The following is an 8,199-nucleotide window of genomic DNA, read 5'->3' on the forward strand; positions in this document are numbered from 1 at the left end:
AGCTGTCCTCAGTCCTAATCGACACTCAGCCAAAACCACTAAAGCCATATATCTCATTGCTATTTGTGGCTCTGTTGGGTAAATTGACTGCCTTATTTACTTACATTTCAATAAAAATACTAGTTTTGATTTAAATCTTTTTATTTGAATTTCACAGCAATTTGCATACATACAATGATAACAGACAGTGACAGTCAAGGCATAATTGTGCAACAGTATGTAAGCGACCCTCAAAGCCCTTACCCTTACCCACCTTCAACCCACCCGAATCAGGTCGGAACCAAACGGGGACAAACAACACTCACATACATACACATCCACACAAATATGGTAAGATAAACGAAACAAAAAGTACTAAAGAAAAAGAAAAAAAAGGGGTCACTAATAACAGTAAATAAGTAAGTAATTAAATAAGTAAGTGTGGGGGGGGGGGGGTTAAGGGGAGAGCAGCTGCAGTAGAGCAGAACAATGGTGGAGAGCACTCAGTCCTCTTCCGAGTCGGGACAAGTTGAGAGAGTTAACAAGTTCCAAGAAAGGGTTCCATGTATCTAGGAATGTCTTGGTAGAGCCTTTGAGAGAGAACCTAAGTTTTTCAAGCTTTAAATTGTAAAGCACCTCCTTAATCCAGCGGGCGTGTGTCGGGGGACAGGTGAGCCTCCAGTTAAGCAAGATCAGTCTCCGGGCTAACAAGGTTGTAAAAGCTAGAACCCGTTTCACCGCAACAGAGAGGTTGGTGTTGGGAGGGGTACCGAAAATGGCTGACAGTGGGTTTGGAGGAATAGTCTGGCCGTAGGCTCTGCTTATCAAGTCGAAAGCACTCCTCCAAAAGGCTGCTAGCATAGGGCAAGACCAAAACATATGGCTATGGTTGGCAGGAGATTGATTACATCTGTTGCAGGTGTCCCTAACAGCGGTGTAAATTCTAGATAATCTTGCATTTGTGTAGTGGACTTTGTGAAGGACTTTGCATTGGATTAGGCCATGACGGGCACATATGGAGGAAGAATGGATCAAATCCAAGGCAGAGTCCCATTGCTGGTCTGTTAGTTTCGTATTCAGCTCACCCTCCCACGCAGCTTTTAATGAGGTATGAGGTTTCAATATAACCGACCCTAACAAGTTATACAAAACAGAGATGCATTTCTTCCGGTTGGGATCTAGAGCTAAGATGGTATCGGTCAGGGTTTCAGGGGGGCGATTTGGGAAATGGGGGAATGTCTTCTTCACATAATCCCTAATCTGGAAAAAACGAAAAAGGTGGGAGTTTGGGAGGCTATAGTTGGACGAGAGCTCCGCAAAAGACGAAAAGATGCCATCCTTGTATAGGTTTTTGATACTACTGATACCGTTGCTATGCCAGGTTTTGAATGCGTGGTCTGTACTTGAAGGTTTAAAGATGTGGTTTTTAAGCAGTGGGGTCAAGATGGAAGGGCCTTGTAAACCGAAGTTTTTCCTGAGTTGACTCCATATCTTGAGCGAGAGGGACGCAATTGGGCCTGCACCCACAGATGTTATAGGAAGGGGGAGTTGGGAGCATAGGACAGACCGCAACGGGAGATGTGAACTCGCCTTTTCCATGTGTACCCAGGTCGGTAGGTGGTCGCAATCATCATTCATCCAATACAGGAGTTTTTGCAAGTTAGCTGCCCAATAGTATCGCCTAAAGTCAGGAAGTGCCAAACCGCCGTCACTCTTAGGAGACTGCAGTATCGCCTTTCGGATTCTAGCCGGTTTGCTACCCCATAAAAATTTAGGTATTGTCCTTTCTAATTTATCAAAAAAAGATTTAGTGATAAGTTTAGGGATGTGCTGGAAAAGATACAGGAATTTGGGTAGGACGACCATCTTGACCAGATTTATCCGGCCCACGAGGGATAGCGGTAAAACTGACCAGCGGTCAAAATCTCTTTCAGCTTTCTCAACCAGAGGCAGAAAGTTTGTGCGGAACATATCAGATAAGGGTGTTGTGATAAAGACGCCGAGCTAGCGAAACCCGTCCTCTGCCCATTTGAATGAGGTTAAAGAGCGAGGGAGCTGCTTAGCCAATGAGTTAATCGGTAATAGCTCACTCTTTTGGTAGTTAAGTTTATAACCAGAATACGCGCCAAACCGTTCTAAAATATTCGTAATCACAGGGAGAGAGCTGACTGGGTTCGAGATGTACATGAGCAGGTCATCCGCATACAATGAGACTTTATGAGTTGTGTCGAACCGTGTAATACCTTTAAAGCCCTTCTCTGAGCGTAACCAGACCGCCAAGGGTTCTATAGCGACAGCAAACAGAAGTGGTGATAACGGGCAAACCTGTCTGGTACCTCTCTGAAGGGGGAAGTGGGGCGACAGTGTGCCGTTTGTTTGTACTGAGGCCACTGGGGACGAGTATAATAGACTGGCCCAAAGAATAAAACTGTTACCGAGGCCAAACCTGTCCATCGCCTCATATAGGTACCTCCACTCGACCCTGTCGAAAGCTTTTTCGGCGTCGAGGGAGACCACTATCTCCGGGGTCTCACTACTCGGTGAATGGATGATGTTAAGGAGACGCCTAGTATTGTGGGAAGACTGTCGGCCTGGTATGAACCCTGTTTGGTCTAACGAGATAATAGAGGGCATCACTCGTTGAAGACGGAGCGCAAGGGCTTTAGAGAGGATTTTGAGGTCCACATTCAGGAGTGAAATTGTTCTATAGCTACTACAAAGCAGGGGATCTTTCTCCTTTTTAAGAATTAGGGAGATAGTAGCCCACGACAAGGTGGGCGGTAGGCGACGATGTAAAAACGCCTCATTGTACATATCTCTCAGGAATGGTGCGAGTGGAGCGAGTAGAGACGTGAAGCCGTCAGGGCCGGGTGACTTTCCGCTTTGCAGCGATGTGATGGCTGCTTGGACCTCAGTGACAGTTATGGGACCACCCAAGTCTCTCGTGGCTTCATCGTCAATTCGGGGAAACGTCATACTACTGAGCATGTCACCTGCAGTGGGAGGACAATCGGAAACGTATAGTTCAGCGTAGAATTTAGCAAATGCTTCATTAGTTCTAAGAGGATCAGTATGAATCTCCCCTAAGCTGGATCTAATGGCTGGAATTAGCCCTGAAGTCGCCTCGGTTCTGGCCTGATGGGCCAAAAGCTTCCCAGCTTTATCCCCAGATTCAAAAAAGTGTTGCCTAGATTTAAGCAGTCGTAGCTTAGCTTTATTAGTAGACGTGAGGTCAAAGTCTGTTTGTAACCTAAGGCGTTCTCTATAAAGGTTAGGGTCTGGGTCAGATGCATATTTGTCATCAATGTCCTTTATTTTTTGTAACAGGTCTGCCGTTTGGGACGTCTCGGTTCTTTTCAGGTTGGAGACAAAAGAGATAAGTTGGCCCCTAATATAGGCTTTTGAAGCTTCCCAGAGTATACCTCTTTCTATGTCCGGCAAGTCATTCAGATCAAAATATAAGGTGATTTGGGAGTGCAAGAATTGCATGTAGTGAGCCTCTGCTAATAATGAGGAGTTGAACCTCCACTGTTTAAAGGGGTTAGTTCGTTTACGAAAGTGGAGATCGAGGGAGGTTGCAGCGTGATCTGATATTACGATGCTATGATACTCGCTGGATTTGATTTTGGAGAGCAGTCTGTTATCTAAGAGAAAGAAGTCTATACGGGTATAGGTACGGTGCACGTGGGAAAAAAATGAAAATAATTTAGTCGTGGGGAATGTAAATCTCCATGGGTCTATGAGCCCAAGTTGTTTGGCGAAAGCATGCAGAGTCTTACCTGATTTAGTTAAAGTAGAGGCTTTGTTCGAAAAATACTAGTTTTAAAGTGCTTTTGGACATCCTGGGGTGATGACATATTACATGGTACCTTTTTTATTCAGTTTAGTTGCATTGGTTCTTGTGTGGGGAAATCAAACCTTTTGGACTAATGTATCTAATGTATGTGACAACATTTTTTAAAAAATGATTGTTTCTGCAGTCATGAGTTGGTACGAGCATTGAAGTAACCAGCAGAGGGAGCAGTTTAACAGCATATGTAGATAAATACAGGTCCATTGATTTTTCCAGCACCTTTGGTTTCAGAGCTTTGCTGGATTATCCGTTTTGCCAGACCAACAGAGGCTATGGACTTCGGGAGGTGTAGAACAGTCTTCCTAGGCTGCCAAGGAGCTGAGACACCAGCCCGCAAAGTCAACCTCGGAAGTTAGCAATGGGAATGGATCCGCCGACTCTGGCTGGGCCGGAGTTCTAGTGCCCCGGCCGCAGGAAGCAACTTCAACCTGCCGATTGGAAGTCCGGAAAATCCCAATGAGGTTGAGATTGTGCCTCACCCCGGCCTAGGCACCACATTTTCAGGGGGATTTACGGGGAGGATTTCAAGTGCAAGTGTAATTTTGTCCGGATTAAAGGACCGGATCATCAATTGCTGGGAAATCAGTGCCTGTCATGTATATATATTCATAGGATATACTTGTTTCACAATCAGGTTCATTAAACTTTTACACTACGTTCTACCTAACACTTTTAGTTTTGATTCTGAGCGCTACCCATTTGTACTTTACTTAAGCTTGCAGATATGGAAAAAGATTATAAGACATTTTCATATAAATTTATGGAAAATGCTATTTTGTGGCTGTTTCCACATCAATTACTAATTTCTGACTGACAGTGAAAATGGTATCCAGTTAAAAACTGAAAAATTAATAACACCCTTTTACCTGTTCCTAAGTTAAAGTTAACCACTAAGACAAAAGCAAAAAGACAGAGGTACTGGGCATCAGAAAAAAAAGAAAACTCAATAGTTAGTAGGTCAGGCAGCATCTATGCAGAAGTCTATCTAACTTTTCAGCCTGGATAGAACCTTTCAAATATTTTATTTATTCTTTCCTTTTTATATCCCTTTTATTTATTATTTGTGTTTTCCTATTCCTTTCCTAATTATTAAAATATATCATATCTCGCTAACATTTTAGTTATAATCTGAAATATAAACTTAATTTGTGAGTGGTGGCGCCATAGAGTGTGGCAGCCTCGCCTGCAGCTGTTTGTTTTTCACCCTTTTTTTATTTTTAGTGTGTTAAAAGATTTGTTCTGGAGGCCTTTTAGTCTTTTTATGCGGGGGAAACCGTTTTTTCCAGTCCCTACCTGGGCGAGGATGCGTCCTTCCTCTGAGCCGCATCTTCGCCCCCTCCTCGCGGCCTCCCACCTGGATTGGCGCGGTCTTTCCTGCCGGAGACCGCCCAGAGCTTTAAGGGCGGAATTTTTCAACGGTCAGTTTTTCGGAGCCCTGCGCGATGTCGGGAACAGCTCCACACAACTCCATACGGCTCCGGCGATCGACGTGGGACCGGCCCCGCGAGGCCGTACGGCCCAAGCGACCACATTAGGTCGCGCGTGCCGCATGAAGTCGCATGCTCGTGGGACAGGCCCTTTAGGTCACGCTTGCCGCATGGAGTTGCATGCTCGTGGGACAGGCCCTTTAAGCTGCCGCTTTAGCGGCAGCGCAGCACTAAGGTACCATCGCGGAGCAGGACAATGCCTTACCCGGGTTACCGTGTGGAGCTCCGGAGTGCTGGGACTGCCGACTTTAACATCGTGGAGCTGTGGTCTGTGGAGGTTCCTATCGCAGCGGCTATGCCTTTAAACGCCGCGGAGCCTGGGATCTTTCGCCGAGATCGCCAGCGTTGGAGCTCCGACCAGCACGGCCTGAGGACTTCGGGAGCCGTGGTCTCTGATAGCAAGCGGCGTTTTCGGAACTCCAAGCCGCTGAGAGCGTTCTTCCGACGCCGGAGTTTCACCTTTCCGGCAAGAGCACCTGAGACATCAGGCTGCCGTAGTGGCAACTGCAGAGGCCTTATTAGGCCCCAACCACGGGTGAACATAGAGGAAGTGGACTGAACTTTGCTGCCTTCCCTCACAGTGGGAAACGTTGACCCCTCTGTGGGGGGATGTTTTTATGTTTAATGTTATATTCTATAATGTTGTGTCCCTTTTATCAAATATGATAACTATCATTTAGATAACCAAAGATACATTGGTGACTGGTACATTATCAAACAAATTAACAACAAGATGATGATGTATCTTCCCAGAATCTCATCAAGCTTCCCGAGTTTTCGTGGGCATAGCTTCATGATTCCCGTCTGATGAGTCTTCACCTCCTGAGCTTTCGTGGGCGCAAATCCCCTCCATCTGTGTTGTCAATCCCTCTGTACTTGATCCATAGTTGAACCTATAATTCCTAAGAAAACTTGGGATGAAGTAAGTTACACTCCATACTTTCACTGATGCTTTCCCATCCATTCCTGTCACCCACTATTAACCAAAAGCCCTTTTCTATACACTATTACCACACTGTGATATAATCTTTCCCATACTATGATCAACACTAACAAGTAATCAGTTATCTCTGCAGTCACATGGTGGTTTCCAATGTACCTCTAATGAAGGTTTCTCATATAAATTTCAGCTGGGTTCAGTCCAGATTTCCCTGCAGGCATGACTCTTATTCAAAATAGCCACGGGGAATGCTTCAATTCAGCCAAATTCAGTCTCGACCTTTAATTTACTATCTTGAATTTCAGGGTCTGTCTTACCCTTTTCCAATCCACAGCTTGCGGTCGATAACACAATTCAATCAAATTTCTGTGGAATTCCCAGCTGTTTAATTTCATCAATTAATTTCCATTTGTGTGGGCCATTATTTCAAATCAAGCCAATTAAGAATACCGAATTTAGGGACAATTTTCTTTATGCCCTGATAACAGTAGCCTCTTTATTACCAAGGGTTGGATACATTTTGATCCACCGGTCAAACACATCAACTCTGACAACAAGTACCCATTCCCCTGGTACTTCTTCTAATTCAGTCACCCCTTTCTTCTCCAGTAACTCTTCTCTAGGCCTTGACTCCTTGAAGGGAGCTTTGTCATTAAATTAAATTTCTTTATTTATATAGCACATTTTTAGTCAACTTGCATTGACCCCAAAGTGCTTCACATAATTACATCCACACACACAGGCAAAGGTGGGTGAAGTGTCTTGCCCAAGGACACACACTTCCTCATTCCCTACTCTTTTTACGCCATCTCTCACGTTCTCTGAAATTTCATATTTTGTCAAGTTCTGTTCTTTCCTTCATGACTGTTACCAATCCTTCCCATCTTTGGCTGTCTATCTGAGGGTGGGACAATAAAAATACCAGGTTAATCCTCAAATTTCAAATACTCCTAAGCCATATCCCATTTCCAAATTTCAAAGTTCTTCCAATACATCACCACACAATTTAGAGATCTAATTCAGAATTTTGTCAATTCATTCCTAACAGCTAAATTTAGGTACAAAGTAAGTGTTCCCGAACCACAGAGAGGTGTTCATTCCCAGATTTCCTTCTTTAATTTTTTAAGTTGGAGCTTGCCTCAATGGTCTTCAGAGGCTGTCTATGTTTCTTTAAATTCTTGAGACTTGTTCTTTTTCACTGGTGTCAATTATTATGTTATGTTGGTACAGTTGGGCACTAGGGTATGTGTGAGATCTTTTAAATTTGTAAGAATAGGAATACCGAGGAGCAGCCTTCTTTGTCTGTTGGCCTTTTCCAGATGGTAGATGTTAAAGGGACAGAACAGTATCACTTCTTTCTTTCTGTTTGTTTCTGTCTCTGGGGAGCTACCTGAATGGAATGATGATTACACATCCTACCTGAGCTGTGTCTGCTGCCTGTTCTCGTGGGTCCACATACTCTTTTACCTCACTCCCCAGATAACTGCGTTTCATAGGTAATACTGTCCTGAAGGCACGACAACTTAACAAAAAGGTTATTAAACAAGTTCACAAATGCTCCTATTCCTCCTATACCTCCTGCGCAATATATTATTTTTCTTCCTTCCCTAGTGCCAATCTAAGTTTATTTGAAATTGTTCGTTATCTTCCGACACCAGTTACTTTGTCTCTTTCTTGGTTTCCTTATTAATTTTGCTCCTTCCTATCAATGGGCTGTTCTCGATCCTGATTCGACACAGAATTGCTACCTGCTCTCTTTTTGTCCTTCCCTTCAGGTATTGGCAAGGATTTCTTTCGTTCTAATTCTGGTTGTTACTATTTTCGTTTGGACCATCCCAGTGTTATGAGGGTATTTTATCTTCTCAGAATCCTTTCTGTTTTCTGAGGCAGGGGTCAGGTTACTCCATCAGCACTCTGGACAAACTGGCAGATCAGGATTA

Source organism: Amblyraja radiata, chromosome 5 (assembly GCF_010909765.2).
Source record: "Amblyraja radiata isolate CabotCenter1 chromosome 5, sAmbRad1.1.pri, whole genome shotgun sequence".
Taxonomy (NCBI): Eukaryota; Metazoa; Chordata; class Chondrichthyes; order Rajiformes; family Rajidae; genus Amblyraja; species Amblyraja radiata.